The 25,289-nt window shown below is 36.5% G+C and overlaps 1 pseudogene; it reads left to right on the top strand.

The window, feature by feature from the left end:
* The first annotated feature begins 20,575 nt into the window (after positions 1-20,575).
* On the top strand, positions 20,576-21,019 carry LOC125389377 (prefoldin subunit 4 pseudogene; annotated as a pseudogene).
* Positions 21,020-25,289: the final 4,270 nt, after the last annotated feature.

Below are 25,289 nucleotides of genomic sequence, written 5' to 3'. Positions count from 1 at the left end.
CAATTCCTGCTCAACTGCCATTTCTTGAATTTGTTTAGTCCTATGAATATACTGAAGTTTCAAATTTCTTTAATATGCTCATTTATTTGTAAATTATATTTTCATTGAGATCTAGTAATCAAAATAATATTTGTTTCTCTTAAAATTTTAGTACTTAGATATATTCCAACACTCAATGTCTAGTCACCAAAAATAATAGGTAAAATACAGTAGAAAAACACTTTTGTGAAAGTCGTTATTAACTGGACCATACACAAAAAGGTGTTTGTATTAATTATGGATGCCATATTTTCTGTAATAGTCTGATTACTCAGAAGTTGTGTAACTCTTTATAAATTATTTTTAGTTTAATCAAAGAATTACATCAGAGAATCCTGTCATTTTTAAAGGCATCTATAAAGATTTTTGTTTCTTAGATATATAATTTCTGGTTATATATTGGTTAAATTTTAGATACTTTGTCAAAGTAAATAAATACTTTGGGCTACTTCTCATTGTGTTGTGAAACTGCTATATAAAAAGTATACAAATTTGTGAAAAATTATCAATAGAAATTTCTGGTTTGAATTTTTATTTAAATGATGATTTTTAAAATGGTTAGACACTTGTCAAAGACTTTATCTGGAGTATAAACAATCTTCTGCATTTTTCAAATGTCAATAAATAAGTCACCTTCTTTTCATACATGTAATAACTGACAAATGAAGAGCTATGAATTCTCTATTAAACAAGAGAGCATCTTAATATCTAAATTCAGATAAATAACATATATAAAAGTCTCCAAACTGAAGGAACTGACCACTTGGGAACTGATCTTCTTTGCCTGGAGTTTTAAATTTGAATCATAGCATCACTGAGTTCTTTAAAATATAACCCTTATTTTGCATTAGCCTTTAATGTGTTTCTTTTGGAAAATGAAAACTCTTTGGTTGCACATGCTGTTGTAACATCAGTGTCTAATTGGACAATCCAACAATTTATCACCTGAAAAAAGAGAAGTAAAATGTCAAACTCTGGTTCAACTCTCAATTATTGTTTTTGAGAAAATGATGCCACCAATTGATCAATTAAGTCATGGAGAAGAGGAAGAATAACGCATTTGTGTCTAGCTGTGTGGTCAATCAAGAGTTGTTTCTTTGGTAGGCAAGGAAACCAGATCTATATTAAGCCATCATATTATAAAATATCTTATAGTTTTTATATGTTTATATTACTCTGTTACATCTCTCATTGTCTTAAGGAAAAAATAAGTAAATTTTGTCAAAGGCTTTTTTCAGAATCTAATGAAATTATCATGTGTTTTATTTTCTTTTAGATGGTTTATTTTGTGGATTATATTGACTGATTTTCATATGTTGAACCATTCCTGTACCTCTAAGATAAAGCGTACTTGCTCATGGTAGATGATTTTTCTGATGTATTCTTGGATATACTTTGCCAATATTTTATTGAGTAATTTTGCATCAATATTTGTGAGTGAAATTGGTCTGTACTTCTCTTTCTTAGTAGTGTTTTTGTGTGGTTTGGGTATCAGGGTTAACTGTAGCCTTGAAAAAAGAGTTTGGGAATGTTCCTTCTATTGTGTGGAACAAATAAAGGGATATTTCTTCTATTTCTTCTTTGAAAATCTTGAGGAATTCTATGCTGATACCATCTTGTCCTGGGCTTTTTTTGGTTGGGAGACTTTTGATGACTATTTTTATTTTCTTAGTGGGTAATATGAAAACATCATGGTATTGGCATAAAAACAGACAGGAAGAACAATAAAATCTAATTGAAGACTTTGCTATAAATATACAGACCTAAGAATATCTCAATTTTGACAGAGAAATTAAAAATACAAATGAAAAAAATGAAAGTATATTCAACAAATTGTGCTTTCATAATTGGATATCAATATGTAGAATTCAAATAGATTCATATCTATCATCATGCACAAAAGTTAAATCCAAATGTTTCAAATACCTAAACATAAAAATACATGCACACATTTCTTTACAATAAGGAACTTCTGGAGCCAGCACAATCCTGACTTCAACTCAAGTACAGAGCTACAGTACTGAAAACAGCCTGGTATTGGCATAAAAACAGTCAGGGGGACACATAAAACCAAACTGAAGACCCGGATATCAATCCACACATCTAAAAACACCTGATTTTTGACAAAATCAAAAACACTGATAGCAGCTTATGCTGGAGAAGACATGGGGTCATGGAAACACTCTTCCATGGCTGGTGGGAGTTTAAACACATATAGCTGCTTTGAATTTCAGTATGGCAATTTCTCAGAAAATTAGGAAACAACCTAACTCAAGTCCCAACAATACTACTTTTGGGTATATACCCAAAGGATGCTCAATTGTACCACAAGAATAAATGCTCAATTATGTTCATAGAAGCATTGTTTGCCATAGCCAGAACCTGGAAAGAACATAAATGCCCCTCGACCGAAGAATGGATAAGAAAAGTGTAGTTCATTTACACAATGGAGTACTACAGAGCAGAAAACAATAATGCCATCTTGAAATTTGTGAGCAAATGGATGGATCTAGAAAAAACATACTGAGTGAGGTAAACCAGACCCAGAAAGACAAATACAATATGCGTTCACTCAAAAGTGGCTTTTAGACATAAAGCAAAGAAAAATCAGTCTATAGGCCACAGCTCTAGAGAACCTAGACAATAAAGAGGATACTAAGAGAGACATACATGGATCTAATCTACGTGGAATGTAGAAAAAGATAGGAGTAAATTGGCAGCATGGGGACCATGGGAGAGGACAGAAGAGGAGGGGAGTGGAAAGGGAGAAAGCAGAGAAAAATTTATATCCCAATTAAAAACAACAAAAAATATAAATAAATAAAACCAACTACATTGAAACTCGTAGAAGAGATAGTGGGAAGTACACTGGAGCACATTAGCACAGGTGCTTACTTCCCAAATATAACCCCATTAGCAGAGACACTGAGCACAACAATTAATAAATGAGGCCTCATGAAACTGAGAAGTTCTGTAAAGCAAAGGACGTGGTCCACAAGACAAAATTACAGCATATAGAATGGGAAAAGACCAATTCCACATCAGACAGAGGTCTGATCTCCAAAATATACAAAGAACTCAAGAAATACATCATCAAAGGAACAATAATCCATTAAAAATAGAGTGCAGACCTAAACAGGAATCTAAAATGGCTGAAAGACATTTAAGGAAATGTTTAACATCCTTAGTCATCAGCGAAATGCAAATAAATACAACTCTAAGATTTCATCTTACAACTGTAAGAATGGCCAAGATCAAAAACACTGATGACAACTTATGCTGGAGAGGTTGTGGGGAAAAGGGAATATTTCTCCATTGCTGGTGGGAATGCAAAATGGTACAACCCCTTTGGATGTCAGTGTGGTGATTTCTCAGAAAATTTGAAAACAACCTTTCTGAAAACCCAGTAATACCACTTATGGATATATATCCAAAGGATGTTAACAACAGCAAAGATAAACCAGTCTACAAGCCATAACTTTAGAGAACCTAGACAACAAAGAGAACCCTAAGAGAGGCATACAAAGATCTACATAGAAATGTGAAAAAGACAAGTTTTCTTGAGTAAATTTGGAGTGTGGGGGTCATGAGAGATAGAAGGGGAAAGGGAAGGAAGGTTTTCGAGTGGGGAAAAATGTATAACTCAATAAAAACAATAAAAAAATTGACTTGTGTGTTAAATCTTTTAATTTAATTGGGAAAATACAGAGATCAGTGAAGTAGATATTGGGTACATTAACACACAGCCCCGGTTCTGGGTCTGCATAGTAGTATGGTTGCTTAGTTTGCCAGCTTTCCCTTATTTTCATCACCAGGGCATGCTCTCCAGCACTGTACCAGCTTACCCAATGTAGCAGGCAGCAAAGAACGGGCCAGTTCTCTTGCTCTCATGCATTCAGGGCCAGCTCACCCACATCCACGTGAACAGGGCCAGCTCTCTGCTTTCCCCAGGTGAGATGCAGGGCCTGCTTTCCCGAGTGCTGCAGTTGGTGAGGGGGTAAAGCCAGCTATCCCACTCATGCAGCAAGGCTATATCCCCTGCATACTGCAGGTGATGAACATGCAGGAGTCATCATTTTTCCCTCACCCATGTCACCGTATGGCATAAAAGGGGGTTCAAATTCAGCTTTTCTAATATCATGCTCTCAGGCACCACTCATCTCTGCCTCACCTCAGAGTCAGCTCTACTATGATGTCTGGGTGAGGAGCAAGGTCCACTCTCCCTGATGCTGCAGTTAGTGAGAGACAAAACCTCCTCTCACACCTGCTACAGGAAATGAAAGACAGAGGACTGTGAGGATATTTCTCCCTTGATCACGTCACTGTATGGCAGATGTTGGGTTTGGTCAGAACTCATATGCAAAATTGCCGAACCAGATGATCCATACCCAAGGTAACAGGGTCACCTCTACTGTGCGGCTCAGGTAAGGCACAGGATCACTCTCCCTTGTTCAACAGTGGGTGAGGATTAGAATCAGTACTCTCTATTCTTGTGTCTCCAAGACCAGCTTTCTGGCCTGCAGTAGGTGGCATCTGGTGAAGGGCAAGGAGGATATCTAAGAGAAGTGCCAGGGAGGGTCCAGTTTCCAAAGTGTAGCAGAAGTTAGAAGCCTTGAATCAGAACCATGACTCCTTAGAATGAACACTTGTTGTAGGGAAAGATGTATGAACTAAAAGATATATACTCTGTGACTCACTGGGCCACACTAAATTTTCCATGTTTTAAATTTTGTTGCCTTTTTTTTCTTGGTTTGTTTGTTTGTTTTTTCTTTTTCTTTGTTCCTTTGTTTTGGGTTTCTTTCCTTTGTTTTTCATTTAAATTTTATTTTATTTTATCTTCAGGGCAAGGTTGCAAGAGCAGAAAACTAATAATAGGGAAGGAAATTGGGAGAAATCTGGATGCATGATGTGAAATACACGAAGAATCTATAAAAAATTTATAAAGAAAAAATAAATCAACAAAAACAAAATTTTATCAGGCTGTTGATATCTGAACTCAAAAACTTCTCAGGCCAAACCACAAGCAATTTATTAAAGTAGATGATAGTTTAGAATTACCCATGTAGTATTCTTACTTCAGCAATAAGTCAGTGAGATTCAGATTGCCTATATAAGAACATGCTAACTTATTAGAGATTTTATTCTGTTTTGGCTTCCACACACAGCACCAACACTATATCAAATACTTTTCTTAACTTCTCAGTCCATTAATTGTTATCAATGCCCTCTAATAGAATAAATTATTTAATTCCTGTGATTTAGAGGGTTTTTCAGAACTAAGTTACAGTGGGTGGGAAGAAGTGGCAAATTAAAAGAATTAAACAAATATTAAGAAAGTTTACTGAACTCTCAATCGACCAGTCCCCTTGTATCAGTGGATGAACGCACCCTTCGCAGTCCTGACTTCCTTTTTCATATTTTCCCTCCTTCTACTCTTCATTTGTACCTTGGGGACTCAGTCCAGTGCACCAATGTGGGTCTCCGTCTCTATTTCCATCCATAGTCGGATGAAGGTTCCCTCCGGTTCTGCCTTCCTTGCTCACGTTCTCCCTCCCTCTGCTTCTCATTTGGACCTAGGGAGTTAAGTCCAGTGTTCCAATATGTGTCTCTGTCTCTATCTCCATCCTTTGCCAGATTCAGGTTCTGTGGTGACATGCAAAATATTCAACAGTATGGTTATGGGCCAAGGTCATTTCAGGCACCCTCTCCTCTGCTGCTCAGGGAACAATCTGGGGACCTCTCCTTGGGCCTGGGAACCCCTCCAGAATCAAGTCTCTCGCAAACCCTAAAATGGCTCCCTTAGTTGAGATATAAACTTCCCTGCTCCCATAAACATCCTTCCTCCCCCCCCTCTCCCATTCCCCCAAGCCATCCCCAATACTCCCCCTCTCCCTAACCATCTCCCCTTACTTCCACACCCCCCCTCGTGCACCCAAGTTTGCCTGGCAATCCTGTCTAATTCTAATATCCAGGAGGATAACTATATGATTTTCTTCAGGTTCACCTTCTTATTTAGCTTCTCTAGGATTACGAATTATAGACTCAAGGACCTTTAACTGTGGCTAGAATCCACTTATAAGTGAGTACATACCATATTCCCCTTTTTGGGTCTGGGTTACCTCACTCAGTAAAGCGTTTTCTATTTCCATCCATTTGCATGTGAAATTCAAGATGTCATTGTTTTTTACCGCTGAGTAAAACTCTGGGATTGAACGAGCATGTGATCAAGCCAGATTCTCTGAATGTGGCTGACATGGGGGCTGACTGAGAAGCCATTGACAATGGCACTGGGTCTTGTTTTGTCTGCATGGACTGGCTTTTTGGGATCCTGGTCTGTTTGGATGCTCACCTTCCGGACCTGGAGGGAGGGGGGAGGAATTTGGACTTCCAAATTCAGCATTCAGGCAGGAAACCCTGAATGTTCTTGGGACTGGAGAGGGAGGAGGAGAGGGAGTGGGGGGAGCGGGAGGGTATTGGGAGGAGGGGAGGAAGTGGAAATTGTTATAAATAAATAAATAAGGAAAAAAATAAAAATAAAAAAGAAAGTTTACTGAAGGAGAAATTCATGATGCCTGCATCAACATACTTCAAGAAACTTTAAATAATAAATACAACTTATATTCATATAATGTCCCTATTACAAAGAATTCAAAGCCATAAGAATTTTCTAAATTACATTTCAAAGAGTCTCCTTCTATCTGACTGTAAAAATTCCTTCTATAGCAGGCTATTCCTGTTATATGTTATTGTGTCTTAAAAATTTATGTTCTAACTATTTATCCTTGATATTATTTATAAACTTTCACCCATATAATTGTTGTTGGATTCTCTTTTTCATGTAGCTTTGTGATTTCTACTGTAACTTCATTCCAGCTGGAAAAAATTCATCATATTCAGTGCTCTAAATATTTATTAACTCCACAGTATGAAAGTATAACAAATCTTACCTGAGAATTAGTATGACATGTTGGATAGGCATATAGGCACAAGCAATAGAAATTGTCAAATCAGGTTTAATTCTATCTTACTTACTTAGTAGCTGTGGGATTTAGGGGAAGTTAATTAAATTATCTGCGTTTTTGTTTTTCTTTTAATAAAAAATGGTGACAATGCTAATACCTATTTCATGGACTCATATTTAGGATTAAATGGTTTGATCATAGTGAATATGAGAGAATTTGTTGTCACTTTGCAAGTGCTAGTTAATTGCTATAGTGTGAAGGCATACAAACAAAAGAATAAGATCTGTAACAATGATGGAAAACATGAATTTTAGAGTTTATTTGAAGTTTATTACTAGGAACTATATACCATCTTATATCAATCTCAATTCCTGACACTTTCACATGTGCATGGATAGTTTATGACTCACTAATGTCATTGTTCTTAACTCTCTACTCCCAGTCTCCATTCCCATCTGCTTGCCAAACAATGAAGAGATTGTCTTGCTCCTGTGATCATTTTAATTTTATCTATGTAAAACAGTCAATCAGGCAGCAGAAGAGAAGTTTCTCACTCTAAAATATTCACTAAAGAATTTCAACATCCTTTTTTTGTCCCACTGAACCTGCAACAAGCAAGGGCACCCTTAAGTTTGCAAGGTCCCTGGCCAGCAAGTGGCCTGGATCCTGTACCAGAAGATCTGTCCTTCTGGAGGGGTGAGTGAGTGCTCGACCAATGCTGGCCTGACACCCCGGAAAGGGGAACTCAGGTACTCCCACCCCCTTAAACTTTCTGGATATCCAGTGGGGGCTCCCCCCTGCCTGCTGCCTTTCTCTTTTCATCTCATCCCAGCTTCCCCTCCTTAGCACCCCTCTCCATCTATGGGGCCATAGGATTCCCCTACTCAGCCTCCTTCCTGGCTGGAGTCTGGGGTCAAAGTGGTGAGGGCAATTGCTGCAGGAGTTTCTTTGTCTCACTGAGTCTGCAAATAGCAAGGGTGCCTCTAATCTGAGAGGTCCTTGGCCAGTAAGTGGCCCAGATCCTGTACCAAAAGATCCGTCCTTCCAGAGGGATGGGTCTCTGGCCAGCAAGCGGCCTAGATCCTGTATCAGAAGATCTGTCCTTCCAGAGGGCATTTGAAGGAAGAGATGGGTAGACGCCAATACAAGGATTCCTCCAAACTCTGAAAAACAACAAGATAACAACAGAATACTGTGAACGTTAAACAGGAAGACTTGAACACCCTAATTCAGAAGACGTAGAAGAAGTAGACGATAAGCATAACATTATGAAAGGGATAGAATCCCTTAAACAGGAAGTGAAAAACACCATTAAAGAAATGGATGAGAAGAATAACAAAAAGTACGAAGAAATTAATAAGTCCTTCAAGGATACTCTAAGAAACAAAGAAGAGGTAATTAAACAGGTAATGGAAATAGTTCAAGACTTGAAAACTGAAATGGAGGTAATGAAGAAAACACAAACAGAGGGATGACTGGATATGGAAAATCTGGGTAAACAAACAGGGACTATAGAAACAAGTAAAACCAACAGAAAACAAGAGATAGAAGAAAGAATCTCAGACACTGAAGATACTATAGAGGAAATAAACTCATTGATCAAAGAAAACAGCAAATCCAACAAATTCTTAACACAAAACATCCAGGAAATCTGGGACATCATGAGAAGAAAAAACCTAAGAATAATAGGAGTAGAAGAAGGAGAAGAATTACAGCTCGAAGGCCCAGGAAATATATTCAATAGAATTATAGAAGAAAACTTTCTGACCCTAAAGAAGGATATTCCTATGAAGGTACAAAAAGCATACAGAACACCAAATAGACTGGATCAAAAAAAAATCCCTTCACCATATAATAATCAAAACACAAAACATACTGAATAAAGAAAGAATATTAAGAGCAGCAAAAAAAAAAAATGGTCAAGTAACATATGAAGGTAAACCTAATATAATCCTTTTAGAATTACATCTGACTTCTCTATCTTCTCTATCTTCGATAGATGTGCTGCAGAAAGTAAAAGACCATGGATGCAAGCCCAGACTACTATACCCAGCCAAGCTTTCTTTCACCATCAATGGAGAAAACAAAGTATTCCAGGATAAATCCAAATTTAAACAATATGTAGTCACAAAGCCAGCCTCACAGAAAGTAATAGAAGGAAGATCTCAACCCAAAGAACCCAACAGCACCCAAAATAACTTAGATATCAAGCAACCCTCTATAAGCACAACCCAAAGAAGGGAAACAGACAAACTCTACCACCAAAATAAATAAATAAATAAATAACCAGTGTTAACAACCACTGGTCACTAATATCACTTAATATCAATGGTCTCAATTCACCTATTAAAAAGGCACAGGTTAAGAGAATGGGTTTAAAAGCAGGACCCAACATTCTGCTGCTTATAAGAAACACACGCCAACCACAAAGACAGACATTTACTCAGAGTAAAGGGTTGGGAAAATTCTTTCAATTAAAAGGACCTAAGAGACAAGTGGGTGTGGCTATACTAATATCTAACAAAATTGACTTCAAACTAAAATCAATCAGAAGAGATGTAGATGGACACTTTAGACTCATAATAGGTATAATTCATCAGGATGAAGTTTCAATCCTAAATATCTATACCCCTAATACAAAAGCACCCTCATATGTAAAAGAAACATTACTTGAACTCAAACTACACATAAAACTTCACACACTAATAGTAGGAGACTTCAACACTCCTCTCTCAACAATGGACATGTCAACCAGACAGAAAGGTAACAGAGAAATAAGAGAACTAAAAGAGCAAATGAATCAAGTAGACTTAACAGACACCTGTAGAACATTCCACTCAAATAAAAACAAGTATACCTTCTTCTCAGCATCTCATGGAACCTTCTCAAAATTGATCACATACTCGGTAACAAAGCAAACTTCCACAGATTCATAAAATTTTAGTAACCACCTGTGTCTTCTCAGATCACCAAGGAATAAAGTTAGAATTTAACAATAAATCTACCCCCAGAAAGCCTACAAACTCATGGATACTGAACAGTCAACTACAGAAACACTCCTGGGTCTGGGAAGAAATAAAGAAAGAAATTAAAGTCTTCCTTGAATTCAATGAAAATAAAGACAAAACATACCCAACCTATGGAACACTATGAAAGCAGTGCTACGAGGAAAGTTCATAGCACTAAGTGCCCACATTTAAAAAAATGGAGAAAGCTCACATTAGAGACTTAACAGCACATCTGAAAGCTCTCGAAAAAAAGAAGCAGACTCACCTAAAAGGAGTAGAAGACTGGAATTAATCAAACTGAAATCAATAAAATAGAAACACAGAAAACAATCCAAAGAATCAATGAAACAAAGAGTTGGTTCTTTGAGAAAATCAACAAGATTGACAAGCCACTATCCAAACTAATGAAAAGGAAGGGAGAGAACACACAAATTAATAAGATTAGAAATGAAAAGGGAGACATAACCACAGACACTGAGGAAATTCAGAGAATCATTAGGTCTTACTACAAAGGCCTATATGCCACAAAGTTGGAAAATGTAAAAGTAATGGACTTGTTTTTAGATAAATACAATATACCAAAATTAAATCAAGACCAGGTGAACAATTTAAATAAACCTATATGTCATGAGGAAATAGAAGCTGCCATAAAAAACCTCCCAACCAAAAAAATCCCAGGACCAGATGATTTAATGCAGAATTTTTTGAGAAATTCCAAACACCTTAAAGTGTTTCACATAATAGAAACAGAAGTGTCATTGCCAAACTCTGTTTATGAAGCTACAGTTACCCTGATACCAAAACCATACAAAGACTCAACCAAGATAGAGAATTACAGAACAATCTCGCTCATGAACATCGATGTAAAAATTCTCAATAAAATAGTGGCAAACAGAATCCAAGAACACATCAAAAATTAATCCATTATGATCAAGTAGACTTCATCCCATAAATGCAGAGCAGGTTAAACATACCATAATCTATCAATCTAATCCATCATATAAATAAACTGAAAGAAAAAAAACATATCATCATTTCATTAGATGGTGAAAAAGCGTGTGACAAAATTCAACACCACTTTATGATAAAGGTCTTGGAGAGGGTAGGGATACAAGGATCATATATAAATATAATAAAAGCAATATACAGCAAACCAACATCTAATATCAAATTAAATGGAGAGAAACTCAAAGCCATTACACTAAAATCAGGAACAAGTCAAGGCTGTCCACTCTTACCATATCTCTTCAATATAGTGCTTAAAGTTCTAACAATAGCAATAAGACAACATAAGGAGATCGAGTGGATACAAATCAGAAAGGAAGAAGTCAAACTTTCATAATTTGCAGATGATATGACTGTGTACATCAGTGACCCCAAAAACTCTTCCGAAGAATTTCTCCAGCTGATGAACACCTTCAGTGAAGTGGCAGGATACATGATCAACTTTAAAAAAATCAGTAGCCCTTCTATATACATTGGAGAGAGAAGCATAGTGGGAAATCAGAGAAACCTCACCTTTCACAAAACCACAAATAGCATAAAGTATCTTGGGGTAACTCTAACCAAGGAAATGCATTATCTATTTGACAAAAACTTGAAGGCTTTGAAGTAAGATATTGAAGAGGATACCAGAAAAATGGAAGGATCTCCCATGCTCTTGGATTGGGAGCAACAACATAGTAAAAATGGCAATTCAACCAAAAGCAATCTATAGATTCAATGCAATCCTCATCAAAATCCCAATAAAAGTCTTCACAGACCTTGAGAGAAAAATAATCAACTTTATTTGGGAAAACAAAAAACTCAGGATAGCAAAAACAATCCTATACAATAAAGGAACCTCTGGAGGCATTACCATCCCTGACTTCAAGCTCTATGACAGAGCTACAGTAATAAAAACAGCTTGGTATTGGCATAAAGACAGAGACGATGACCAATGGAACCTAATCAGAGACCCGGATATTAACCCACAAACCTATGAACACCTGATTTTTGACAAGGGAGCTAATAGTATACAATGGAAGAAAGAAAGCATCTTCAACAAATGGCACTGGCACAACTGATGTCATCCTGTAGAAGAAGGAAAATAGATCTGTATCTTTTACCATGCACAAAACTCAAGTCCAAATGGATTAAAGACCTCAATATAAATCCAACCACCCTAAAGCTGATAGAAAAAAAAGTGTGAAGTAGACTGCAACACTTGAGCACAGGAGACCATCTCCTACGTATAACCCAAGTAGCACTGACACCAACAGCAACAGTGAATAAATGGGACATCCTGAAATGGAGACGCTTCTGTAAACCAAAGGACACTGTCATTAAGACAAAAAGGCATCCTACTGAATGGGAGAAAATCTTCACCAACCCAATATCAGACAAAGGTCTGATCTCCAAAATATTTAAAGAAATAAAGAAACTGGACATGAAAATTCTAATTAACCCAATTAAAAAATGGAGTACTGAACTCAAAAGATAATTCTCAGAAGATGAAGTTCAAATGTACAAAAGACACTTAATGTTAATGTTCACCCTCTTAGCGATCAGGGAAATGCAAATCAAAACAACTTTGAGATATCTCATACCTGTCAGAATGGCTAAAATCAAAAACACCAATGATAGCCTATGCTGGAGAGGATGTGGGGTAACAGGAACACTTTTCCACTGCTGGTTGGAATGCACACTTGTGCAATTACTTTGGAAACCAGTGTGGCCGTTTCTCACGAAATTGGGAATCAATCTACCTCAGGATTCAGCAATACCAGTCCTGGGAATATACATACCCAAGAGATGCCCTATCATACTACAAAATCATTTGTTCAACTATGTTCATAGCAGCAGTATTTGTAATCGCCAGATCCTGGAAACAACCTAGATGCCCCTCAATGGAAGAATGGATAAAGAAATTGTAGAATATATACATATTAGAGTACTATTCAGTGGTAAAAAATAATGATATCTTGAATTTTGCATGTAAATGGATGGAAGTAGAAAACACTTTCCTGAATGAGATAACCCAGACCTCAAAAGATGAATATGGTATGTACTCACTCATTTTTGGACTCTAGCCATAGACAAAGGACATTAAGCCTAGAGAAGTCAAATTACAAGGTGAACCCAAAGAAAAACATATATAGATTCTCTTGGAAATTGGAAAGACACAAGATTACTGGGCAAAAGTTGGGAGCATGGGGTGGGTATAGGTTTGGGGATGGGCTTTGAGGAAGTGGAGAGGTGGAGAGAGAATGGAGAAGGAAAAGACTGGAGAGAGCTTGGGGGAGTGGGAGGGTGGAGATGGGGGAAGGGCGGATATAGGAACAGGAAAGAAGTTATCTACATTAAGGGAGTCATTTTATGGTTGGCAAGAAACTCGGCTCTAGAGGGGATCCCAGGTGTCCATGGGGATGTCCCCAGCTAGGTCCTTGGGCAGCAGAGTAGAGGATGCCTGAATTGGCCTTGTCTCACAAACACACTGATGATTATCTCGAATATCACCATAGAATCTTCATCAGGCGTCAGATGGAGATAGAGACAAAGTCCCTCATCAGAACAATAGACTGAGCCTCCGAGGTCCAATTGAAGAGCAGAAGGAGGGAGAAGATGAGCAAGCAAGTCAGGACCACGAGGGGGTGCATCCACCCACGGAGAAGGTGGGACTGATCTAATGGGAGCTCACCAAGGCCAGCTGGAATGGGACTGAAGGAGCGTGTGATCTAATCAGACTCTCTTATTGTGGCTGACAATGAGCGTGGACTGAGAAGCCACTGAAATTGAAACCAGATTTGAATTCTACTGCATGGACTGGCTTTTTGGGAGCCTAATCTGTTTGGATGCATACCTTTCTAGACCTGGATGAAGAGGGGAGGGCCTTGGACTTTCCACAGGGCAGGGCACCCTGACTTCTTATGGGACTGGAGAGCGAGGGGGATTGGGAGTAGGGGTGGTGGTGGGGGAAATGGGAGGAATGGGAGCAGGTGGAAATTTTTAATTAATAAATTAATAAAAAGAATTTCAACTTCCTCATACAGGAGACAATTTTAGCTTTGTATTCATAAAAATAGAGGGGTTTTGCCTTATCATATTGTTTTGTAGTGTCCAATTGTTTCTTGTTTAAAGCCTGATCTTTTCTGAAGAAAAACACATGGGCAGTAGATCTGGAAAGGAAGGGTGTTTGGGGGCATTTGGAGTGGGAGATGTATTTTTATGATGTGTTGTCTAAGAGGAAAATCTATTTTTTAAAAAGTCATTTTTTGTACTAAATAATGTGTTGATCTTCTATATATATTAATACAAAGACGAAGTTCAATAACTATTATCAAAATTGCTAGATGCATTTTAATTTTAAGTAGGTTTCTACTTTATAATAGATAGGGATGCATATGCCAGAACACCAGGTCCTGATACTCTGGTACATGGGCATCAATTTTAAGAAAAACTACTTTTTATATCACAATATATTTATTTGGCTTTGAATCCACATAGTAATACATTAAAGCATGACTTCCATTTGTACAAGCTATTTTACTTAACCTGCTTCATTATGTATAAAATGATATTAAAAGTAATATATGTTTATATAGACAGTTGATTAAAGGATCAAAATGTAAAGAAATGATATAAATGAAGCACCTATTTCATTATCTCATATATGATATATATTCCAGAAAGTTTCAAATAATTATGAATAATAGGAATAGATTCCAAAAAAGAAGAGTATTTTAGAGCTCTTTCCCACCCATGTTCCTTGTTCTAACTTTTCTCTGAATGCATAATGAGTTCTTAATATATTTCATGTATTCAAATTTGTCTAGAATAGCTGACAAAATTCAAGATGAGTTTAAAACTTTTATATTCGTATCTTCTTGAGAGAGAGAAGAAATAACAAAAATGGCCTTTTTCAAGAGTCAACAAAGACTAAGTCACTCAAATTACTTCATTTCCTCATTTCAAATTATTCAATAATCTACTGTCTTAGTTTCCCCATATTCCTATTCAGTTTATGCATACCATACTATTTTGTTCCTGCTTTTTGTTGTTATGAGTCCTCTTAGTCCTAAAAAATAATTTAAGGAGCTTAAAAATTGAAAAGAATTTATTTAAAATCATTTTTTTAGATTCCAGATAACCTAGATTTCCTTAAGTATATTCTCAAGCCATTCATGTCTTGTTTATTTAGTTGAATAAATATTAGACATAATTTCTCTTCTTAACAAGAATGATAAATAACTAACAAATGTATCTTATACTTGAAAAGCCCTTTTGGTATGATAGTTTTTTATTTCACATACAAAGCTCATGGTATCATTCTTTTCATTTTAACACTAATATTTTGGGATTCTACATTTAATTGTACTTACTATGGAAATAATTTAACATGACCCATATCTTGTTGAAGTTCATTTCATACAAATGATTTAAAAAGTTGAATGAAAATGAGTAATTCAAACTTTTCATTGCATATCTGTTTTACCATTTTAAACATTTTAACATTATTTGTTATCCCTTAAAAGATGTTAGTATTTTGTTTTATAAATTAATAAAATAAATTAGGTAACATATTAAGATTTGCATCACTATAAATTTAGAATCACATTATAGATATTGTCAGGAGTAAAACACATGTTTGAATTCTGTATCAGTTATTTCAGTATTTAAGAATTGTAAATGTTTGTTAACATTTTATATTATATGACTTATTTTAATCAGATATTAAGGAGTGATTTAACTGAATATTAATCGTTCAGATTACCTCTTGATGATGTAAAGGAAGAGACTGTTAGGTGACTAGAGAAAGATTAGTAGATTTGAGATGGACAGGGGTGGCATACACCTTTAATCCCAGCACTTGGAAGGCAGAGGTAGGCAGATATCTGTGAGTTTAAGGTCAACCTGGTCTACAGGAGCTATTTCCCGCACATGCTCCAAATTTACAGAGAAACCCTTTCTCGAACTCCCCCCACCAAAAAAAAAAGATTACTAGATTTGAAGACCATTGATTATAACCTATTTCTGATAATTAGCTTTGGCTCACTTTAAAATTTAAAATATCATGAGAAATCATTTTAGGAAAAATCAATAGAGGCCCAATAAGGAAAAGTAATTTTCTCCTCATCATAAAAAGAGAATCTTAGTTCTTTTTCTGTGTCTGTGTAGAGTCAGAACTTTCTGACCTACCATAGAGATTAGAACATTATATACTATTACTCCTATACAATAAAAGTACTTCCAGAGGCATTACCATCCCTGACTTCAAACTCTATTACAGAACTACAGTAATGAAAACTGCTTGGTATTGGCACAAAAACAAAGATGTTGATCAATGAAATCGAAATGAAGACCCAAGGAAGAATCTTCTCTCCAAAATTTACCAGTTCTGTATAATGCTATGTATTGATGTCATAATATGAGCCTATTCTTGATATTAGAAAATGTGAATAATTTAAATATTTTCTTTCTGCATTTGTTTTGGCAAATCTGCCTGTTGTAAGTTTACACAAGATGTGTGCTCACTTTGTTAAACTTATAAAAAAAACTGGGTTGTTGACAGTTGTTTTAAAATATTTACTGTATATTTCTGAATGTTTGAATTTTAACAACATTCTGTCTTCTAACAGGTAATCAATGAATACCTTTAGATCATTTTGCTCATTTTAAATCACCTTCACAAATATATGTAGTTGCTTTCCTTGTAGAAGACATCAATTTATTAACTAAATTTATTCCGTTTTAATACAATAGAGAATTAGAAATATTTTGTATATACATATTTTCCCTTGTGCTAGCTTGCTTTTTAATTATAGAATTTTTTCAAAAAAATCCTTAATTTTCATGAAGTCTTGTTTAGTTATTTTTTTCCTATTTTTCTGTGTATTTTTGTTAACTAATTGAGCTCTGTCTTACTGAAGGTCACAAAGGTTTATGACTAGGTTTTTTTTATCTTAGACTTATGGTTTTGTTTCATTAACATCTTCTATTCATTTATAGTTATTTTGTATAATATGTTAGGGATGATTACAACTACATTTTTTGCATGTAGAGATCTAGATCATTATGTATTTTTGAAGACCCTTTATCAATGAACATAAACCTAAGCAGCACATATTTTCAGATATTCAATTGCCCTAAAGAGTATTTTTATACTGTGTTCAGCATCTTATTTATCATTTCAACATGTAATTATTGTGGAAATAAGGAAGCATGAATCCTCTAACATTGATCTTTAATATGAAAATATGTCTTTACTCATAGCATTTAGAAGTTCTATATAACTGACTCAGTTTACAAATTGTCAAAACTTTCAGCTGATATTTTCACAAGAAAATTAAGAAATCTGTAAATACAGTTGTGATGAGTCTTAGTGTTCTGTTGTAGTGAGGAGACAGCCTGTCCATGAAAACTCATAAAGGGAAGCATTTATTTGGGGAATCCTTAAAGTTTCAGAGAGTTAGTCCAATAACAGCATGGCAGGAAGCATGGTAACATGCAGGCTAGCATAGTTCTAGAGAAGGAGTTGAAAATTTTACATCTCATTGTTTAGGCATCAGGAAAAGAGAGAGAGCAGCACCAGGCCTGGTTTGGTCTTCAGAAGCCTCAAAGCCACTGATATACTTGCTCCAAATATGCTACACCTATCCCAACAAGGCTTTACTTCCTTCTTCTTAATCCTTTCAAATAGTGCTACTCCTGACAAGCCTATGTTAGCTGTTTTCATTCAAACCACCACCCAATACAAGTCACAATTATAATAGCTATTTTAATTATTAATCATAATATGTATTCTATATATTTAGGTCTTCTTAATATTTTTCCATCATATTTGGAACTTACTGACCACAGTTTAATTATTGTATACTTCCTTTATAACTTTAAGTCTTAAATATTTTAGATTTGCCAGTTATAGAAATGAATTCCAAGATCACTTGCACATTAGGCATGTACTCTATGAACAATATATGTCCTAAGTCCAATATATTTTTGTTTGTTTTTTTATCGTTATAAGCTATATTAGTTTTTTGCTGGCTCTATTCTATTATTTTATTTTTAATTTTTTTGATTCTTTGGGAATTTCACATTACATACCACAATTCTTCCTCACATTTCCCAGCCCTTTCATATCTGACCTCTACCCTTATAGCCTTCCAAAATCCCAAAATTTAAAAAAGAACAATAAAAAACTTCACTTTTCAAATTTACAATCTCTCCATCACACAAACATTTGTTGTAGTAGCCTCTAGAGCTGCAGTGTTTCACACACTATATCCTTTTCACCAAACATCTTTAGTTTCAAATATTCATTGCAGTGAGTTGCTAATCTGGTTCAAGGTCTCTGGCTTCTGGTATAGCATCAATATGGGCCCCTCACCAAAACTTCTTTTAGATATCCTTCTGGTTCCTGGAGTCACAGAGATCCTGCAGCATTGGTTGGTTCTACAGGACCCGGCACTTCGTGCACTCATCAGATCATAGAAGGATTAGATGTTGGGGTGGGTCAACTCAAAACCCTGGATATGTTCCTGGGTGTTATCAGAGTTTGTCAATCTGTCCCACTGCTGGAACCAATACTCTCAGTAATGGGTCAGTGCCATTTCTCCTCTCAACATGGTAAGGAATCAGGTCACAAGTTCCACATGCAGGACCAGCTATCCTGTTGCTGTGTAAGAGATTGTGGGAGAAGTTGCAAGGTGAGGGAAAGCACCCCCTGATATAGCCAGCAAGGATTAGGCTCAGTTCTCAGATATTATGATCTCAGGTAGTAAAACAAGTCACAGATATCAACACTAATTACAGTTATGGTAGGACCATGGACCCAGACATAGCATTTAGCCACAGCTGAAGCCAGGATGTCACCATGGCCCTGGGAGAAAGGATAGGGAAATCAAACAAATATAGCCTCTGTGAGAGCATGGCTGTCACATGCCAACATGTCCTCAGGTGTCAGTCAGTGGTAATGTGGGCCATGGACATCATCACAGACTTCAGCTGTGGCTGTAGATGTGGTAGGACCATAGATACAGACATATTATCCAGCAGCAGCATAGGCTTGATGGACATTATATGGCAATAGGTGACAATGTAGTGACCTATATCAGCCTGTTCCTCATTGATGTTGCTCCACTACTTCCAGTTCTCTCCACAGCATATGAACCACTCTGCTTCTCATTTTCTCCCGATTCTCCACCACAGACATGTCCATTTCATTGGTGCTCACTCATCTGAACTGATGAACTCACATTTTTTTTCTGATTTCTTACTGTTGATAGCTGAATATTTTCATGTATCCAATTTTTATGTAGGTTAATATCTCACATATTACTAATTTCAAAATATGGCTATCTTTACTTTCTGCTATTTTTTAATAAGTTGCTATTGTATTTTGTCAAATATTTTAAGCATCTGTTGAGATATCCTAATAGCACATATTTCTTGACTAACAGTGTATAAAAGTTATTATATTTCATTTGCTAAATTAGCCTTATACTAATCCACTTTGTAAGGAAAAGCATCATTATAGATATAGAAATATGTCATTTGAGGGTTGAGAATTTGCCAGTCCGTACTCTTAAAGAATTCCAGTATATATTGCTGATGATTTTTTACTATATATTAAAGGAATATGCTCCATCAAAATTAATGTGCTGAAATCATAATTAAGAATAATGAAGAATTTAGCAGTTGTGGTACCTGTAAAGAATGGTGGTCTGTGTTTCTCACCTTAAAATTCATATGGAAAATTCGCCCGTGTTTCAATAGCCTGCCTGAGGACAGGTAGGCCCTGTGTCAGCTCAGCGACATTCCTGGCCAGCAAGGGGCACTGATCCTCTAGCAGACATCCATCAGAGGGGTGAGTTTGCTCCTGGCCCGTGGGGCAGAAGCTTGGTAAGGAGGAGTTCAGACTTTCCCCGACCCTCTTGATTCCCTGGTCACCCTGCAGGGGTGGCTCCACCCTGCTAAGCTCTCTGGCCTTCTATCCCAGCTTTCATAGAGGTACCCATCGCTCTATTCCTCCTTTCATCCTGGGGCCATAAAATTTCCCCAGCTCAGCTACCTTGCGAGGTGGGCCTGGGCTGTAAGCACAACCCACAACCTGACAGGGGGCAATTTCTGTGTTTAAATAGCCTGCCTGAGGAAAGGTAGGAGTTCTGTCAGTGAAGACCCTGCCAAACAAGGCAACCTGACCCAATATCAGAAGATCCAATAGAGAGCATTTGAAGGAAGAGATGGGCAGACACCAAGGCAAGAACTCTTCCAACAATCTGAAAAACAACATGAAAACACCAGATCCCAGCGACCCTGCAATAGAAAGACTTGAACACCTTAATCCAGAAGAAGTGGAAAAAAGTACCATTATGAAAGCAATAGAGTTCCTTAAAAAGGATATGAATAACTCCCTTAAAGAATTTGATGAGAAGTATAACAAAAAGTTTGAAGAAATGAGTAAAGAAATGGATGAGAAGTATAACAAAAAGTTTGAAGAAATGAGAAAATCCGTAAATGATACGCCGGGAAACCAAGAAAAAACAATCAAATAGGTAATGGAAACAGTTCAAGAATTGAAAACTGCAGTCCAAGATGGCGGCCACCACGAAGAAGATGGCTACAGAAGATGTCAATGTTACTTTCGAAGATCAACAAAAAATAAACAAATTTGCTCGAAATACGAGTCGAATCACAGAGCTAAAGGAGGAAATATAAGTAAAGAAGAAACAACTTCAGAATTTAGAAGATGCTTGCAACGACATCATGTTGGCACATGATGACTGCCTAAAGATACCGTACCAGATGGGAAACGTTTTCATTAGCCACTCTCAAGAAGAAACCCAATAAATGTTAGAAGAAGTAAAGAGAACTTTGCAAGAAGAGATCGACGCCTTAGAGTCCAGAGTGGCGTCCACCCAGTGGGTATTAGCCGACTTGAAAGTGCAGTTATACGCAAAATTTGGCAGCAACATAAACCTTGAGGCGGATGAAAGTTAAACATTTTATAATACTTTTTTTACCTTATTTAATAAACTTGAATATTGTCTAAAAAAAAAAAAGAATTGAAAACTGAACTGGAGGCAATGAAGAAAACACAAAACGAGGGCAGGATGGATATGGAAAATCTAGGCAAACGAATAGAGAACAGCGAATAAAGCATAACAAATAGAATACAAGAGATAGAAGAATGAATCTCAGATTCTGAAGATACCATAGAGAAAATAAATGCTCTGATCAAAGAAAACGGCAGATCCAACAAATTCTCATCACAAAATGTTCAAGAAATCTGAGACACAATGAAAAAAAAAAACCAAATCTAAGAATAATAGGGATTGAAGAAGGAGAATTGCAGATCAAAGGCCCAGAAAATATATTCAGCAAAATTATAGATGAAAACTTTCCCAACCTAAAGAAAGATATTCCTATGAAGGTTCAAGAAGCATACAGAACACTGAATAGACTTGATCACAAAAAAATCTACTCGCCATATAATAATCAAAACACAAAACATAGAGATTAAAGAAAGAATATTAAGAGCTGCAAAGGAAAAAGGTCAAGTAACGTATAAAGGTAAACCTATCAGCCTTACACCGGACTTCTCTATGGAAACCATGAAAGCCAGAAGGTCCTGGAGAGACGTACTGCAGAAACTAAGAGACCATGGATGCAAACCCAGACTACTATGCCCAGCCAAGCTATCATTCACTATTAATGGAGAGAACAAAATATTCCAGGATCAAAACAAATTTAAACAATTCATAGCCACAAATCCAGCCTTACAGAAAGTAACAGAAGGAAAATCGCAACCCAAGGAATCCAACATTGCCATCACTACCTACAATAACCCAGACATCTAGCGACCATTCAAAACCACAACTCAAAGAAGAGAAAGACACAAACTCTACTACACACACACACACACACACAAAGTAATAACCGGAAGCAACAACCACTGGTCATTAATATCACTTAATATTAATGGATTCAACTCATCTATAAAAAGGCACAGACTAAGAGATTGGATATGAAAACAGGATCCAATATTCTGCTGCTTACAAGAAACACACCTCAAACACAAAGATAGACATCTACTCAGAATAAAAGGTTGGAAAAAGGTTTTCCAAGCAAACGGACCTAAGAAACAAGCTGGTGTGGCCATTCTAATATCTAACAAAATTGACTTCAAGCTAAAATCAATCAGAAGAGATGGAGATGGACATTTCATACTCATAACAGGAACAGATAATCAGGAGGAAGTCTCAATCCTGAATATCTATGCCCCTAATATAAAAGCACCCACTTACGTAAAAGAAAAACTTTTAGAACTCAAGGCAGTCATCAAACCACACACACTAATAGTAGGAGACTTCAACACACCTCTCTCACCAAAGGACAGGTCAATCAAACAGAAACTCAACAGAGAAATAAGAGAATTACTAGAGGTAATGAATCAAATGGACTTAACTGATATCTATAGAACATTCCACCCAAATAGGAAAGAATATACCTTCTTCTCTGCAGCTCATGGAACCTTCTCAAAAATTGACTACATACTCGGTAACAAAGCAAACTTCCACAGATACAAAAAAATTTTAGTAACCACCTGTGTCTTGTCAGATCACTATGGTATAAAGTTAGAATTCAATAACAATTCGAACACCAGAAAGCCTACAAATGCGTGGAAGTTGAACAGTCAACTACTGAATCATCCCTGGGTCAAGGAAGAAATAAAGAAAGAAATTAAAGTCTTCCTTGAATTTAATGAAAATAAAGACACAACATACTCAAACCTATGGGACACTATGAAAGCAGTGCTAAGAGGAAAGTTCATAGCACTAAGTGCCCATTTAAAGAAAACGGAGAAAGCACATATTGGAGTCTTAACAGCACACCTGAAAACTCTGGAAAAAATAGAAGCAGACTCTCCCAGGAGGAGTAGAAGACTAGAAATTATCAAACTGAGGGCTGAAATCAACAAAATAGAAACACAGAAAACAATCCAAAAAATCAACGAAACAAAAAGTTGGTTCTTGGAGAAAATCAACAAGATTGACAAACCCCTAGCCAAACTAATCAAAAAGCAGAGAGAGAACACTCAAATTAATAAGATCAGAAATGAAAAGGGGGACATAACAACAGACACAGAGGAAATTCAGAGAATCATTAGATCTTACTACGAAAGTTTATATGCCACAAAGTTGGAAAATGTACAAGAAATGGATTGGTTTTTAGATAAATACCATTTACCAAAGTTAAATCAAGACCAGGTGAACAATCTAAATAGACCTGTTAGTCGCGAAGAATTAGAAGCTGTTATCAAAAACCTCCCGACCAAAGAAAGCCTAGGGCCAGATGGTTTCAATGCAGAATTCTACCAGAACTTCCAAGAAGAGCTGATACCTATACTCCTTAATGTATTTCACAATATAGAAACAGAAGAGTCAATGCCAAACTCTTTTTATGAAGCTACAGTTACCCTGATACCAAAACCACACAAAGACACAACCAAGAAAGAGAATTACAGGCCAATCTCACTCATGAACATTGACGAAAAAATTCTCAACAAAATCCTGGCAAACCGATCCCAAGAACACATTAGAAAAATTATCCATTATGCTCAAGTAGGCTTCATTCCAGAGATGCAGGGCTAGTTCAACATACGCAAATCTATCAATGTAATCCATCATATAAATAAACTGAAAGAAAAAAACCATATGCTCATTTCATTAGACGCTGAAAAAGGATTTGACAAAATCCAACACCCTTTATGATAAAGGTGTTGAAGAAATTGGGGATACAAGGATCATACCTAAATATAATAAAAGCTATTTACAGCAAGCCAACAGCTAACATCAAACTGAACGGAGAGAAACTCAAAGCCATTCCACTGAAATCAGGAACAAGACAAGGCTGTCCACTCTCCCCATACCTCTTCAATATAGTGCTAGAAGTTCTAGCAATAGCAATACGACAACATAAGGGGATCAAGGGGATTCAAATTGGAAAAGAAGAAGTTAAACTCTCGTTATTTGCAGACAATATGATAGTATACGTGAGCGACCCCAAAAACTCTACCAAAGAACTCCTAGAGCTGATAAACACCTTTAGTAATGTGGCAGGATACAAGATCAACTCCAAAAACTCAGTTGCCCTCCTATACACAAAGAATAAAGAAACAGGAAGGGAAATCAGAGAAACTTCACTTTTCACGATAGCCACAAATAGCTTAAGATATCTTGGGATAACTCTGACCAAGGAAGTGAAAGACCTATTTGACAAGTACTTTAAGTCTTTGAAGAAAGAAATAGAGGAGGATACCAGAAAATGGAAAGATCTCCCTTGCTCTTGGATTGGGAGGTCAACATAGTAAAAATGGCAATTCTACCAAAAGCAATCTATAGATTCAATGCAATCCCCATCAAAATCCCATCAAACTTCTTCACAGACCTTGAGAGAACAGTAATCAAGTTTATATGGCAAAACAAAAAGCCCAGGATAGCCAAAACAATGTTCTACAATAAAGGAACTTCTGGAGGCATTACCATCCCTGACTTAAAACTCTATTACAGAGCTACAGTATTGAAAACAGCTTGGTATTGGCATAAGAACAGAGAAGTCGACCTATAGAATCGAATAGAAGACCCGGATACTAACCTACAAACCTATGAACACCTAATTTTCGACAAGGGAGCTAAAGGTATACAATGGAAGAAGGAAAGCATCTTTAACAAATGGTGTTGGCATAACTGGATGTCAACCTTTAGAAGAATGAAAGTAGATCCATATCGATCACCATGCACAAAACTCAAGTTCAAATGGATTAAAGACATCAACATTAATCTGTCCACTTTGAACCTGATAAGAGAGAAAGTGGGAAGTAGTCTACAAGATATAGGCACAGGAGGCCTCTTCCTAAGTAGGACCCCAGTAGCACAGACAATAAGAGAAACAATGAATAAGTGGGACCTACTGAAACTGAGAAGCTTCTGTAAAGCAAAGGACACTGTCAGTAGGACAAAAAGGCTGCCTTCTGACTGGGAAAAGATCTTCACCAACCCCTCATCAGACAAAGGTCTGTCTGATCTCCAAAATATACAAAGAACTCAAGAAACTAGACACTAAAACTCTAATTAACCCAATTAAAAAATGGGGTACTGAACTGAAGAGAGAATTCAAAACAGATGAACTTCGAATGGCCAGAAGACACTTAAGGTCATGCTCAACCTCCTTAGTGATCAGGGAAATGCAAATCAAAACCACTTTGAGATACCATCTTATACCTGTCAGAATAGCTAAACTC

Source organism: Myodes glareolus, chromosome X (assembly GCF_982192425.1).
Source record: "Myodes glareolus chromosome X, mMyoGla1.1, whole genome shotgun sequence".
NCBI classification, from domain to species: Eukaryota; Metazoa; Chordata; class Mammalia; order Rodentia; family Cricetidae; genus Myodes; species Myodes glareolus.
This window is presented reverse-complemented; position numbering and strand designations above follow the sequence as displayed.